Here is a 13,685-nt window from a genome sequence, read left to right as displayed (position 1 = left end):
TGGGCAGGGCTTGGAGCAACCTGGGATGGTGGAAGGTGTCCCTGCCATGGCAGGGGTGGAATGAGATGACTTTTAAAGAACCTTTCCAAATAATTATTCTACAGTTCCCACTCATACCCTCTAGGACAAATATCACCTGTCTGGTAGTGGGTCTGTTCCTACCTCCCACCCTCCTTCCCCTCCTCCAGAAATGCATTTCAAGCCAATTTTGATTTGAGACCACCATGCTCTCTACTCAGAGATGCCACCAGAACTGGGAGCACAATGACGTCCAGGATCCCAAGGTTTCCAATAGCACAAGAAAAACCTTTTAGGATATAATCAACATTGCAGATCTAAATTCAGAAGTCTTCTCACCTGTGCTCTTCAAACACAGGCTCCCTGCTCTGCCAGCACTACTGCTACTCTGCCTGAGCTTGAATAAATGTGTGACATTGCTGAAAGAGCTGACAAAAAGAAGACAGCAACTTGTGACAAGTGAATGTGACCAGTGCAAACAAAGCCCAGAATCTGAGTGGGCAGCTTTGTAGAGGCTTCATGCATCACTTTTCCCCCACATAATCCAAATCTGAATGCCCTGGCCCTGTGACACCAATCAGGAAGTGATGGATAATGAAACACAAGCAGAAATGGGTGCACAAGCCCTTCCAGCTCCCATCAGCTGCTTCATAACTCTCATTTTAGAGAGAGAAAAAACATTCAGCCCAAAATGTCTTTCCAGTAGCCCATAGGAGTCAAGGGGCTCTGGGTATGATGCACACCTCTGACACTCCATCTCTGAATCCCACCTAGAATCCCACTCCACCTGAGGTGGTGAACAAGTCCCATGGCCTCAGGGTGGACTTTGCTGTCTCATTCCAAAAGGACTCTGTTGAAGAAGCTTCTGTTTAATCCAAATTTTAAAAGGAAGGTGCTGAGGACTATTTCATTTCAGCCAGTAGAGTCACATCCACATGGGGTATCATCAGGCAAGACAAACCACTCACACACAATTTTTTTGGGATCATTTCACCTGGCCAATCACTGCAGTGATCAGTTCATGGCCACTGCTCTTCACGTGGCTCCAGGCACATCCTGCCAATCCCAGCAGCTCCAGGATTCCAGCTGGCCACTGAATTCCAACCCCAAACAGCTCAGAAGCCCTGATAGGCACATCCAAGCTTTTGCTCCTCTAAAAAAGCCTTTTCTTATACTAGCAAAATCTTAAAAATAAATGGAGTTTATTCTATTAATGTTTATGCTGAGCATCAGATATTAATTACTTCTGAGACTTCAGTCTCATTGAATTTAATAATTTTCTGGGATCAGCTATGGAGAAAACAGGCACCAAAGTCTTTCTCCTACAACAGCTGGCCACTTCTCAGTCAATTATAATCATAGAATACCCTGAGTTGGAAAGGACCCACAAGGATCATCCAAGTCCAACTCCTGGCCCTGCACAGGACAACCCTAATTACTGGGATTCATTCATCTGTTGACCTCAAAAAGAGTTTTCCCCAAATCAAAAAGTGAGCAAGAAAAAAATTAAAAAACCAACTTGAAAACACAGGTAACAAAACCCAACATGAAATTCAGTGAAGTACAGAGAGGAACACACACAAACAGATCTGAAACTCACTGCTAAATATCACACAGATTCCAAGGGAAGGATTTAGTCAACCCTAAAAGTTAGGATTGGCTTCAGTTTGGCACTGGGGTATCAAGTCAGATTTGCAATGAGTTCAAAGAATTTTTATAGGAAACCATAAATTGGTTATGTTTGTGAAGCAGGCAGTGTCAGCTGGACCTTGTGTGGAGGCTTTAAGGAAATATCAAACCACAAATACAAACTACTTCTCCAGACAGGGTGAACCTGTGAAAGCCACAGCAACAAGAAATGCTTGAGGAAAAGAGCTTGTTGATACAAATCCCCAGGTTTCACAGGCACGTCTCCCTTTGCTGCTCCAGCAGCACCATCCCTGCACTGAATCCACTTGGGTTGGAACAAGTCCTTCCAAACACCCAACGAGAAATCTTACAGTAGGGTTTTTATTTTTAGTTTTTAAAAGCATTCTTCAATCTTTTCCACAGGTTAGACCACGGGAACAACTTTGACCAGAAAAACTTCCCACAAACTCCATGATGGGTGTTGGGTTTTAATTCACCAATGTTCTAAGTAACACTTCTTACTCTGGAACCTTCTTGCTCCATGGCCTTCCTTTCCTCAAAAAGACCCTGGGCTTTTTCTTTCCCCCCTCCTTTATAAATCATTCATGCAAGAATTCGTGCCCATCTGCACCAAAGTAAGAATATATTTCAGTCTAATACTAATTCAGGATACTTTAGTCTAATACTGGTTTGTATAGACAACAAAAAGAAATTTATTAAAAATTCTCTTCAAAACAGTTCAAATATTGATGCCCAAACTCTATTTAAGACACAACCCAGCAGTTTCAAAAATGAAAGATTCTTAAAGGTAAATGAAGACAAAACACTGGATTTATCCAAGGTTACACCAAAATAAAGCCAACACTAAGACTGAGCTCGTTAGGATTGGACAAGGGAACAATGGAGATCTCTCTGTGTAGGACTGAGGGATGTGAATCCATGAGGAAGCTGTACCCACTGGAACCTCCAAAAGCTACACCAGCACCAGCTCCACACCCCAAACATCTCATCCATGCCTCTACTGTACCTTGAAAGGGACGTTCATTCACCTCTTTGCCTCCCCGACGCGACGGCCAAAGCTTTTTCCGATTAAAACCAAACCAGGAGGATGAGGAGCACACACTCAATCCTTGTTAAGGCTGATGATTATTCTCAAAGCACCCTGGAAGAGAGGAACACCCAGTGAGTGCCTTGTGCCAAGATCAAACAGCCTTTTTCTGCCCCAAATGCTTGGGTTCTGTTGTTTGTGATTGGGATTGTCCCATTAAACTGAGATTGTCTCAGCCATTATTGTAGTCCCCATATAAAATAAGTTTATCCAAGTATTCCAAGCTCAGATGGAGGAAAACCTTGCAGAAGACAGGGAGCTGGTCATGGACTGAAAACCAAGCTCATATTTCAGGGAATAACTCAAGTTTACACGGCTTGTTAATACAGCAGCAGTTAATTAACAACAAAAAATGAGTCTTAAATTGTTCTGTTTTGCAGAGAGGACACCAAAGAACACACACCACTTGGCCTGAAGCTGGAATGATCTCATTTTCTGCAAGATTTTACATCCAAATCTAGACTGCTGCCTTAAAAATGCCCTTATTTTTGGAGAGGAAAGTGAAAGTTTGTGGGCAGGAGCCAGGTACTCATCAGGCCAGCCAGCACCAGTGGGAAGAGAGGACAAACCTCTGGACATCACAAACCCTTCTGGAGGCCTGGAACAGGGGAAGGTGCCTTCAAAGGCTCCTCTGCTCATGAAAACAGCCTCAAGGTGGAATTAGAAATGTATCAGTTAAAGCATCTACAGGAGTGAGAGTGGCTCCTCTGGAGCTGTGGGTATGCTGGCAAGGAGGAGAGGAAAACAATATTCCACCAGGCTGGGGGAGAGACAAGTGAATTATTCCCTTGGCAACCACTTCATGGGACTTGGTTCTCTCCTCAGTTACTTTCTGTAGGACTCCTCCAGTTTTAGATCTCATTTTCAGCTCAAGTTGGTTACATCTTCCCTCTGCTGTGCAAAGCACAAACAGGCAAGGTGCATTTTTTAAGGTGAGTCTAAAACAGCTGAAACCACCTGTACCGTGGGAACATCTGGTAAAATTCAACAGCCTCCTCAATGGAGCAAGAGAAAAGCTAATGCTCTTTTGTTCTAATGCTTTATTAGGGTATTAAAGCCTCACACAGAATGAACACCCAAACCACCCACCCACAGCAAAGGCTGCAGCAGAACTGATGCCCCAGAGCTCTGACAGCAGCTTCCAGGTATCCCTTAAACATTTTGGTGAAGGTGATGGATGCCAGGCTAGAGAGCACCACTGAAAAAACCAATATCCTTACATCCAGCTTCCCTGGAAGTGTCCAAGGCCAGGCTGGATGGGGATTGGAGCAACCTGGTTTAGTTGAAGGTGTCCCTGCAACTCATCTTGGAACTAAACCATCTCAAAGGTCCCTTTCAACCCAAACCATTCCGTGTTTCTATGGGTTTATTTGAAGTTGGAGAAAGGAGATGCATTCTGCAGGCACAGAGAAGAAGTAGCAGAGCATCTTTTCCCTGGTGGTGCAGCAGTGCTCCCTGGACACCCACTCCACTCTTCTGCATTCCCCAAGAAATAACCCAGCCTGCTCACGGCCATGTGGATTCCCAATCCAGCTCTGCAGCAAAACAAGCTCCCTCTAATTATCCCTCAGCCTGATGACATCTGAATGGTGGAACAGAAGCATGTCAGAGACACAAAATGAGAGTGTGAAAACAAGCCTGTCTCCTTTCTCTGCTCACACCGCAGGTCCCAAGCGCATGAGGACTCGCTCCCGCCTGAGTCATTCCCAGCAACGCTTCCCAACCACACAGAATCCCCACGCACGAGGCTTTTTTGGCAAAATTATTTAAAAATGAGAGGGCAGCAAGAGCCACTCTGGGACTGGAAGGAGCAACAGAGTGATGAGAAGGATCAGTCGTGTCTGTGGAGCCTTATTAGAATAATTTTTATGCAAGTAAAACAAATATCCCCCCCACTTTTCCAGGAAAATGCTGAATTCCATTCTGATTTACACGCTTTCCAATCTCATTGACTTCAGAGGCATTGCCTGCAATAGGAATCACCAGGCTGTGGCCTCCCAGCAGTAGAATAATCCCTTCATATTCCCCCTTTCAAAAGCCCCACCATCCAACCAGGTGCTGCAGCTCAGGCCCCATGAGCAGAATCCCAGCCCTGCAGCAACACTTCTCCTCTCCCTGCAAATCCTGGGAAGGGGGGGAAGGAAGATAAAGTCTGATGATGGAAATGCCTCGTGAAACATGGCTGAGCTGGGGAGAGAGAGGCCTGAACCCTCCTTCCACCTAATTAAATCCAGATCCAAAAGCTGTTCTGATCCGAGTGCATTAAGTATTTTTGTTAGGAAGGGCAGGGATAAATTAACTCCTAACTCTGGCCCTAATCTTTTTTTCATTGTTGTTTGAATTCTCTCACTTCCTACAATTTCAGCGTTTCCTTGTGATAAAGAAGAGCTCTGGCCTGCTGGTTCATCTGCCCCTTTTCTCCATGGCATCTGGGCAGATGCTCCCCCCAGCCAAGCTCTTCAAAATCACAGGACCTGCTTCTGCATTTACAAACATCAGTGTAAAAGGCAACTGCTGACCCCACTCTTTTGTCACAACTGTTATTTACAGCACCACCAGCACACTGGAGAGATGATAATAAATGTTTAATGGTCCAGTAAACACCAAGGGCTTTATCTCCAGCCCATTTCCAAGCCTGATCAAATATAATAATCCTTTGGATGTCTGTCTGCCACTTCTCTGGCTTCCTGTGGGATCGGAAGAGACGGACAGGGCTGCTCTATAGTCAGACATATAAATATAGAGAAAAAGGGGTTAGTTACAGGGACATAAATGTTTTCCCTGCTTCCATATCAATTCTTTGCTCCCAAAAGGTCAAGACTATCCACCAGCCTGTTGGACCTCAACTTCTATATAATACAGAAATGCAGGCATCTGCATCTCTGCATCTGCCCCCAGGATAAAATACAGCAGTTATAAATAACAGGAATATTACACAGAGGAAGTGGGGAATATGTGGAGGAAGTTGAGAGAAGAATCATCCACTTACAGACTGGGCAGATAAACCACTTCCTCAGATGTGAAATGGAAGATCTATTCCTCCTCCAATTATAGCTGCGGGTCCATTACTCAATATTCCCTCCCCATGCAAGTCTTACTTATCTCATGGAGCCTCATCTCTCCCAGATGACACTGTAAATGAGTCATTTGACACATTAAAGTGAAGCAGTTAGGGTTTTATTATGCTATTACACATCACTGTGACAAGCTTCCCTAAAGACCTGATCCTAAATCACAGCCCAATTCTGGTTTGGGAAACTGATCCTAAATCACAGCCCAATTCTGGTTTGGGAGAAACTGATCCTAAATCACAGTCCAATTCTGGTCTGGGAAACTGATCCTAAATCACAGTCCAATTTTGGTTTGGGAAAATGATCCTAAATCACAGTCCAATTCTGGTTTGGGAAACTGATCCTAAATCACAGTCCAATTTTGGTTTGGGAGAAACTGATCCTAAATCACAGCCCAGTTCTGGTCTGGGAAACTGATCCTAAATCACAGCCCAATTCTGGTTTGGGAAACTGATCCTAAAACACAGTCCAATTCTGGTTTGGGAGAAACTGGTCCTAAATCACAATCCAGTTCTGGTGTGGGAAATTCACACAACCCAGAGATAAACACATGAAAAAAAGCCACCTGGACTCTGCAGGTGAGACCTCCCTCATGCAGGGTTGCACCTATTCAATACAAAGACTCCAGGAGCCACACCTGTCCCACAGCTCTCCAGACCATGTTCAAGGTTTGATTTCTTTTTTCCAGCCTCCAAAAGAGCCCCAAAATCAAGTCCTGGCACTGGTGAGGTCTTCTGATCCAGCCAAAGCCACCTGATTCCACCAACACCAGCACTTCTTGGCTCAGATGATGGGAGAGACCTGCTTCCCAGTTTGATCTGGTCAAACTGGAGGGTCTTCTAAGGCTAATCCATGCAGAAGATGAGGGATCAGGGCAGGATTATGTAAACTAAGGCTTGAGGCCAAAATGAAGGAGCCTGGAGGCAGGGCTGTCGTCAGGGCGTAGCTCAGCTGTGCCTCCACCACGCACCAGCCCTTCCCTCCCTCCTTCCCTCCCTGGGACATTTTCACTCAGCATGGCCAGGAGACTCTTGCAGAGGGTGTTTGAAACTCCCAGAGCTGCCAAAAAGGTCCAATTAAAGCCCAGTGAGAGCTCATCAGAAATCCACCCCAGTGAACCGCAGCCCTGCTCAGCTGCCTTTCTGGGTGAACCCAAAAATCCTGCAAGCAAAGACCTCCCAGCAATTACACCCAAAAGGTTTCCTGTCTCTGCAAGAATCTTTGTTTGCTTTGGGTTTTAGTGGTAGATGGGAGCACAGACTACAACTTGTGGGAGATAGGTTATTGCTGCTAAAGCCAAGAGCCTTTTTCCTTCCCTCCCTGAATAGACAGAGCACTAAAAAATGCTGCTCTGAAACAGCTTGGTCCTGCATTCACAGATGGCAGCAAAAATTAGCATTATTTATCAGTGGCTTTAGTCACTTTTTAAAAGGAAAGCAGATAAAGGAAGACATGCACCTGAATTAAAGCCCCTTGCTCTTTCTTTTGCAAGTAATACTTTAAAATGCAGCAGGAAAAAAGCGTTTTGCAGAGCTTTAGGAAACCACACTTTAAAAAAATCCACCAAACATTTACCCAAGAAGGAGAATGAAAACAAGCAGAACAATAAGAGTCACGGAAGTTTGCTCTGAGGAGACAGCTGTGAAGGTGAAAGGAGGAAACAAGCAAAGAAAACACAGCATAAAGATAGAAATTAATCCAAAACAGCAGGAGAAGAATTATTAAGCCATTTTACATTCTTACAGCAAAGGAGATGTGATCACACAGTGCTGTTCGATGCCAAATGCATTTGTGCACCAGTCACACCCCTGCAGAGGGCTCAGCCCAGCCCTGCATCTCCTGAGGACCTTGAGCTCTGTGTCTCAGAGTGGTGGAGGTGAGAAGAAACTTCTGGAGATTGTCTGCTCCAACTCCCTGCTCAGCAGGGTCACACAGAGCCAGCTGCCCATGACTGCAGACAGAAAAATGCTGAATATTCCCAAAGATGGAGACTCCACAACATCCCTGGGCAATTTGTGCCAGCACCTGGTGACCCCCACAGCCAAAACGTGTTCCTGCTGTTCAGAGGGACCCTCCTGTGGTCACTGTGTGCCCACAGCCCCTTGTCCTGTCCCTGGCCACCCCTGGCAAGAGCCTGGCTCTGTCCTCTCTGCCCCCTCCCTGCAGCTGTTGATTGTCAGGGATGAGGCACCAGAGCCTTCTCTTCTCCCTCTGAGCAGACCCAGCTCTCCCAGCCCTTCCTCAGAGCAGAGATGCTCCAGCCCCCTCCCTGGGCTGTCCCCAGTCTGTCCCTGTCCCTCTTGTCCTGGGATCCAGTGCTGCAGGTGTGACCTCCCCAGTGCTGAGCAGAGGGCAGGATCCCCTTCCTGGACCTGCTGGAAGTGTTTTGTCTCCCACAGCCCAGGCCATCACTGTCCTTTTTGGGCACTTTGCTGCCTCAGGGTGAATTTGATGCCCAGCAGGACTCCCAGGTCCTTCCCTGTCCAACTCCTTCCCAGCTGGGTGGGCCCAGCACAAACTGGTGAGGAATTGCAGGGAAACAGCAAATGCAGGAAAGAAAAACATGTGCAAGGCTCTACAAAATCTGCTGTCAGACAGGGAAGCTCATCACCAAAGAGCTTAGTTCAGATGAAGGACAAATAAAAAAAGGCACAGAGAGCATCATATGATAAATAGGCATCATTTTCTCCAGCAGTGAAGCCTGTCCTCACTGCAAGAACTTGCCATTTCCTCCCAGCACAAATGGATTACTCATGGACAGAGAAGTCAGGAACAAAATTAACTCTTGGAGCTCAGCGTGTCCCAGGAGATGAGCTCAATCCCAGTCTGCTCCTTCCTCCACAGCACACAGAGCAGGAGCCTGGTGGCCTCTTGGATTGCTTCCATCACCACAATAATTAATTTAATTTTTAGCTTCTTGATTTTGGCAGAGACTCTCTTAAAACCCGAAGGAAGAGCAATTAAATGTGAGAATTAAGTGAAATAAGGTGCCAGCAGGGTTTGGTGTCTGTCCCTCTTCCCTTAAGTGGGGTGGAAGATTAAGTGCTCAGCACATGGGCTCCTGAGAAAGCCTCCAAAGGGAGGCAACCCTCAGAAGAGATCAAAAAAGCCTTTTTCTTAATAGAAATAATCTAGAACTTGCCAAAAACCCTTAAATCCTGCAGGACTGGCAGGATGGAGCCTTGGCTTCAGCTCCCACGTGGGCTTAGCAGTACAAATCCACTTCCCACACCCCAGGGAAAGCAACCCAAAATCTATTCTGTCCTTCCTGTGGTGCTGAGCAGCCAAAATGAGAATCACTCCTCCAGAAAGTACAGAGTGAGCTGATTTATGGACTTACCAAGGAGGGAAGCTCTGGTCAGGGTCCTCTTTCCCAGGGTTTTCATGTTTTACATGAGGTACTCACTGAGGAATCCACAAGCTGCCCACGATGCTGAGAAGAGGGACAGGACACAATTCCTCCCCTTTTATGTTATCACCTGCTCAGGTCTGAGAGGCAAGGAGAGATTCAGCACCTCTGCTCCACACAGCCAGACAGTGCTGCAGGTTTCTCACCAAGGATCAAAGCAGTGGGAATCCAACACCTCCACCAGCAGCAGCTCAAGAAGCTCCCAGTGTTGGCTGCCCAACAAGCCCAGAATCCTGGGATCACAGTCCTCATCCTATTTTTTTTTTTTTTAAAGAATATAATCATCAAAAATTGTCTCTTGCTTGAAGGCTAACAGCTGCATGACAGCCACATTCCAAGTTTTCTACTCATTCATGAATTCAAAAGTCAGGCTGAGCAGATGCACCATTAAGTCCAGTTTCCTTATTTTTGACAACACATGTAATTATCCCCAACTTCAGAGACACAAACTACTCCTGGAGAAGTGACTTGTCAAACAAGGAGATGACAGAGGCAGCAACAAGAGCCCACTCACCCTGCCACTGGTCTCATGTCTCACAAAATAATTGCCTTCCCACCCAGAACTAAAGGTTACAACTACAGAGAGAATGAGTCAAGCCGGAAAGACATATTTAAAAAATGGGGGAAAAAATGGAACAAAAAAAGTTTTATGAAAACACACCAGCATGTGTAAGACAGGAGGGAGACCATTTCTGCATTGCACCTTGTTTGCTCATGCTTTGTCTCAGCTGCCAACCACAAATTAGGTATCTCAGTTAAAAATTTGCTCATCTGGTACCTTTAATACTTACTCAGTCACTAGAAACTGAACATCTGTTTTGCTTTGAGGCTTTCAGCAGTGACTCAATGTTATCTGCAGTGCTGGACTGCTGAAGATGAGTATTCCTGAGGTTTTTTTTCCCCCACCCCACTCCTAGCAACAGGGCTTCTTGCTTTGGGGAGGAATCAGCTGACAAAAGTTGGGTTATAAAATCGTTACAGCTTGACACCAGTTGAGGAGGAAGGGCAGGACACAGAGAAATTTCATCCTCAGCTGGAAACAGCCCAGCTGAGATCTCTACCAGTGTGTACCTGGGTCCCACAGCTCCCTGGGATCGATGCACCTTTGGCTCCCAGGCTCTGGAGAAGCAGCAACCTCCTGCTGTGTTTACAGCCAGCTCAATAAACACAACACAATTAAAATCCCTCCAGCAACCTCAGTGTGTGCATCCCCCCCCAGGGCTGTGAGCAATCCCAAAGCTTTATTTGGGATTTAACCTCTGGGCACTGCAGAGAGCTCAGCATCACATCTTCATCAGCAGGGAGGTTCCCAAAGTGGAGGAATAGCTCTGGGAAGAGGATGCAGCAGCAGGAAATATCCCAGCACCCAGGGACCCAATTAAGTGGCTGACAGAAGAATCCAGCATCCTATTAGCAGGGTACACGCTGTGCCTGCACAAAGGCATGCCACGCCTGGGAAAAGGACTTCAAGGATAACATATTCTGAGTGTGTGTGCCAGGGAAGAGCCTGGACATGATCATCATCTTGTCCTACTGTAAGAGAAAGGGATCTGGGCAGTGTCCAAGCCAGCCCATTGTTAAAAGTCATTTTCCTGCTGTGTGTGCAGGGATGATCCTGCTGCTCCTTCAGGGAGTGGGAATTTTCCCTGGAAGGGCATCAGACAAAGCAAATCCATAGATTTTCCCCTCACCTCACCAAATGGTGGCCATAAAACAGAGCCAGGTGTCAAAAAGGATACTCAGGGTGGCTTTATGGGGTTTCAGAGAATCACAGAATATCCTGAGCTCAAAGGGACCCAGCCAGGGATCATCGAATCCAATTCCTGTTTCACCATCTCCCACCTCAGAGATGGGCACACACACAATCACCCAGGCTCTAAAGGACCTCCAAGATAACTGAGTCCAATCTGTGACCCATCACCACCCTGTCAACCAGACCAGAGCACTGAGTGCCACATCCAGTGTTCCCTTAAGCACCTCCAGGGATGGGGACTCCACCACCCCCCCTAGGCAGTCCAATCCAGTGTTTTATCACCTTTTCTATGAGGAATTTCCTCATAATGACCAACCTGAACCTCCACTGGAGCAGCTTGAGACTATAAGGGGGTCACTCAAAGGGTTTTTATGACCCACTTCACCCTTACATACAGATAAAGGGCACTGAGATGGAGGATTCAGAAGTTAACCTGCTGGGAGATAAAGGTTCAAAGGGAAAGCTGAGAAAATCCCTACTCCTGGCTCCCACCCCAGCATTGGAAAAGGCTTCTCTCTCTTCCAGTGAAATTTCAAAAGTGAATGTGCACAGGGGCAGCCTGACACTGTCCCATCAGGCACAACAGACCCCATCTGAGATCTGCTTAATTCAATACCTCCAACAGCAACCAGCAGCCAGTCTAGGAAGCAAGGTCAGACCCACACCAGTCCCTACCATTTCCTCCCCAGAACATTTCCCTGTCTTCAGCACTGACTGTTTCTACCCAGGGATCTTTACACCTTCCTTCCACCAGTTTATTCAGTCACCTTCCTGATCCATGTCAGTTTTTAAGCATCCTACAGAAAGCAGCAGCATAGCTTGCCCAGAGAAGCTGTGGCTGCCCCTGGATCCCTGGCAGTGCCCAAGGCCAGGCTGGATGGGGCTTGGAGCACCTTGGGACAGTGGAAGGTGTCCCAGTCCATGGCAGGGTTTGGAACAAGTTGCTTTTTAAGTCCCTTCCAACTCAAAGCATTCTGTGGTTCTGTGATTAACACATGAGTTGGAAATTCTTACAAACACTGACAGGACACAGGGGGAGGATGTGCTACCAGGACAGCATCATCAACACCCAAAATTCTGATCCCCAGAGCTCATAAAACTCCTCTGAGTCCTCTCCCCCAAGTTTTTATGGTGCTAAGACACACCACAATGAACAAGTGCTGCCATGCAACTCTCAGGGATTCAAACTGGGCTCCTCATCAGAGGCTCTGCGGGCAGCGAAGCAGCAGAACTGGTTTGGAAAGGAGAAAAGGAAAGAAAACACAGATGACTCTGATAACATGTCTAATTAATAAAGCATAAACGAGACAGGCTGGTTCAGGCTGCATGTCCCATCTGCTCTGCCTTCAGTCAGGATGGTTCCCATCCCCAAAAGCACAGGTTTCCATGCAGATATTCCCACATGCTGACAAAACAAAGATGGGCCTTCAGCACCACAGCACACAAGCTCTGCTCTGGCATTCTTGCACATCCCTGAGTTCCTTTCTTTTAGGAAAATAAAAAATATGAATGCCCAGAATGCAAAGCATGGTCTGGGACACCCAGAGACCAAACACAAGAGTTTGGTATGAGTTTGCCATAACTTCATGGTCATCAGTCCTCTGTGACCTAAACTACCACTAAAGCTTTACCCCAAAAGAGGTAATATATTTTAAGCTCTGCTTTAAGCAGCTCTGCAATCAAATTGTGTGAATTTCTACAGTGTAAATGCTGATTTATAAAGATTTATTTAAAGACCTGACAGCTCCTAAGGCCAGCAGTTGAGCTATGATTCTAGAAGCTGAGGTTTGGACAAGGTCTTAAAGTCAGCATCTTTCTGGTCTTCCTTTTGAAAAAAAATAAGCAGAGAAGACACACACAGTAGAGTACCAGTAGTGGGAAACATCCAACTCTCACACTTGTGCATCCAAGCCCTAAAAGCTTCAACAAAAGAAAAAAAAAGAGGGAAACAAAAGGGAGCAACAGGAAACTGGTGGTCAAGTGGTGCTGATAGTCCTGGTGCTTTCTGAGGATAGGCTGACTCATTCTCCCCAGTTAAAAACCCAAACAACACCAACACCAGCCAGCCTGCTGGAGGTGGGTGTTCATGGTTTCTTCAGGTTTCACTGCTATGGGTGGATTTAATGAAAATGGAAAACTTTCAGGGAGGGTAAATCCTTCAGAGGCAGAGAGGAAGGTACAGTCAATTCTGGAGAAGCTTCTCCTGTATCACTTCATTCATGGCCACACCAGCTGCTGGCACCTGCTCCTAAAAAACCACCAAGAATCAGGCTCTGAAAAGATAATCTGTTCTACTCTTTTTCAAAAAATGGGACTGAATGAGCAAGGTTCTATTGGGAAAGTCCACACCACACCTCTGATGACACAGAAGAAAGAAGCCAGCCTGGTGTTCCAGCCAGCCAAACGGGGCACGCCAAGGCTTTATTAGAGGAAAACCTTGAGGAACTTGGATGCAAACAAGCTCATCTCCACCTGGGATGCCAAGATGCTTCCACTGCCTTCACACTTAGGAGCTGTGAACACCATAGAGGTCTGATCTGCACTGGAGGAAGGAGCAGGGAGGATGTGCCATGGCAGAAGCATCCCTCGCCCAAGCCACCGGGCTCCAAATGTGATTTCCTTCAACACTGCTACATCCTACCTCTGTAGCTTGCTCCAGGCCAGCTCCTGTCCCCACAGCCCTCAAAATCCAGCAAT

At 46.5% G+C, this 13,685-nt stretch overlaps 1 protein-coding gene across 3 annotated transcripts in view; it reads right to left on the bottom strand.

Moving 5' to 3' along the window:
* The window catches only part of PTPRA (protein tyrosine phosphatase receptor type A), a 520,615-nt gene that overhangs the window by 94,457 nt on the left and 412,473 nt on the right, over positions 1 to 13,685 (bottom strand). For 2 of the 3 annotated variants that reach the window (XM_050974180.1, XM_030239196.2), the window contains exon 2: positions 2,675 to 2,809. The exons of the other annotated variant lie outside the window; for it this stretch is intronic. The gene's annotated coding sequence lies outside the window, so the exon portion shown is untranslated. The remainder of the gene's footprint in view (positions 1 to 2,674; positions 2,810 to 13,685) is intronic. 3 annotated transcript variants of the gene reach the window in all.

The sequence above is a fragment of the Serinus canaria genome, chromosome 4, assembly GCF_022539315.1.
Source record: "Serinus canaria isolate serCan28SL12 chromosome 4, serCan2020, whole genome shotgun sequence".
In the NCBI taxonomy this organism is placed as follows: Eukaryota; Metazoa; Chordata; class Aves; order Passeriformes; family Fringillidae; genus Serinus; species Serinus canaria.
Note: the sequence above shows the minus strand (reverse complement) of the source record. Positions and strands in the feature narration are given on the sequence as shown.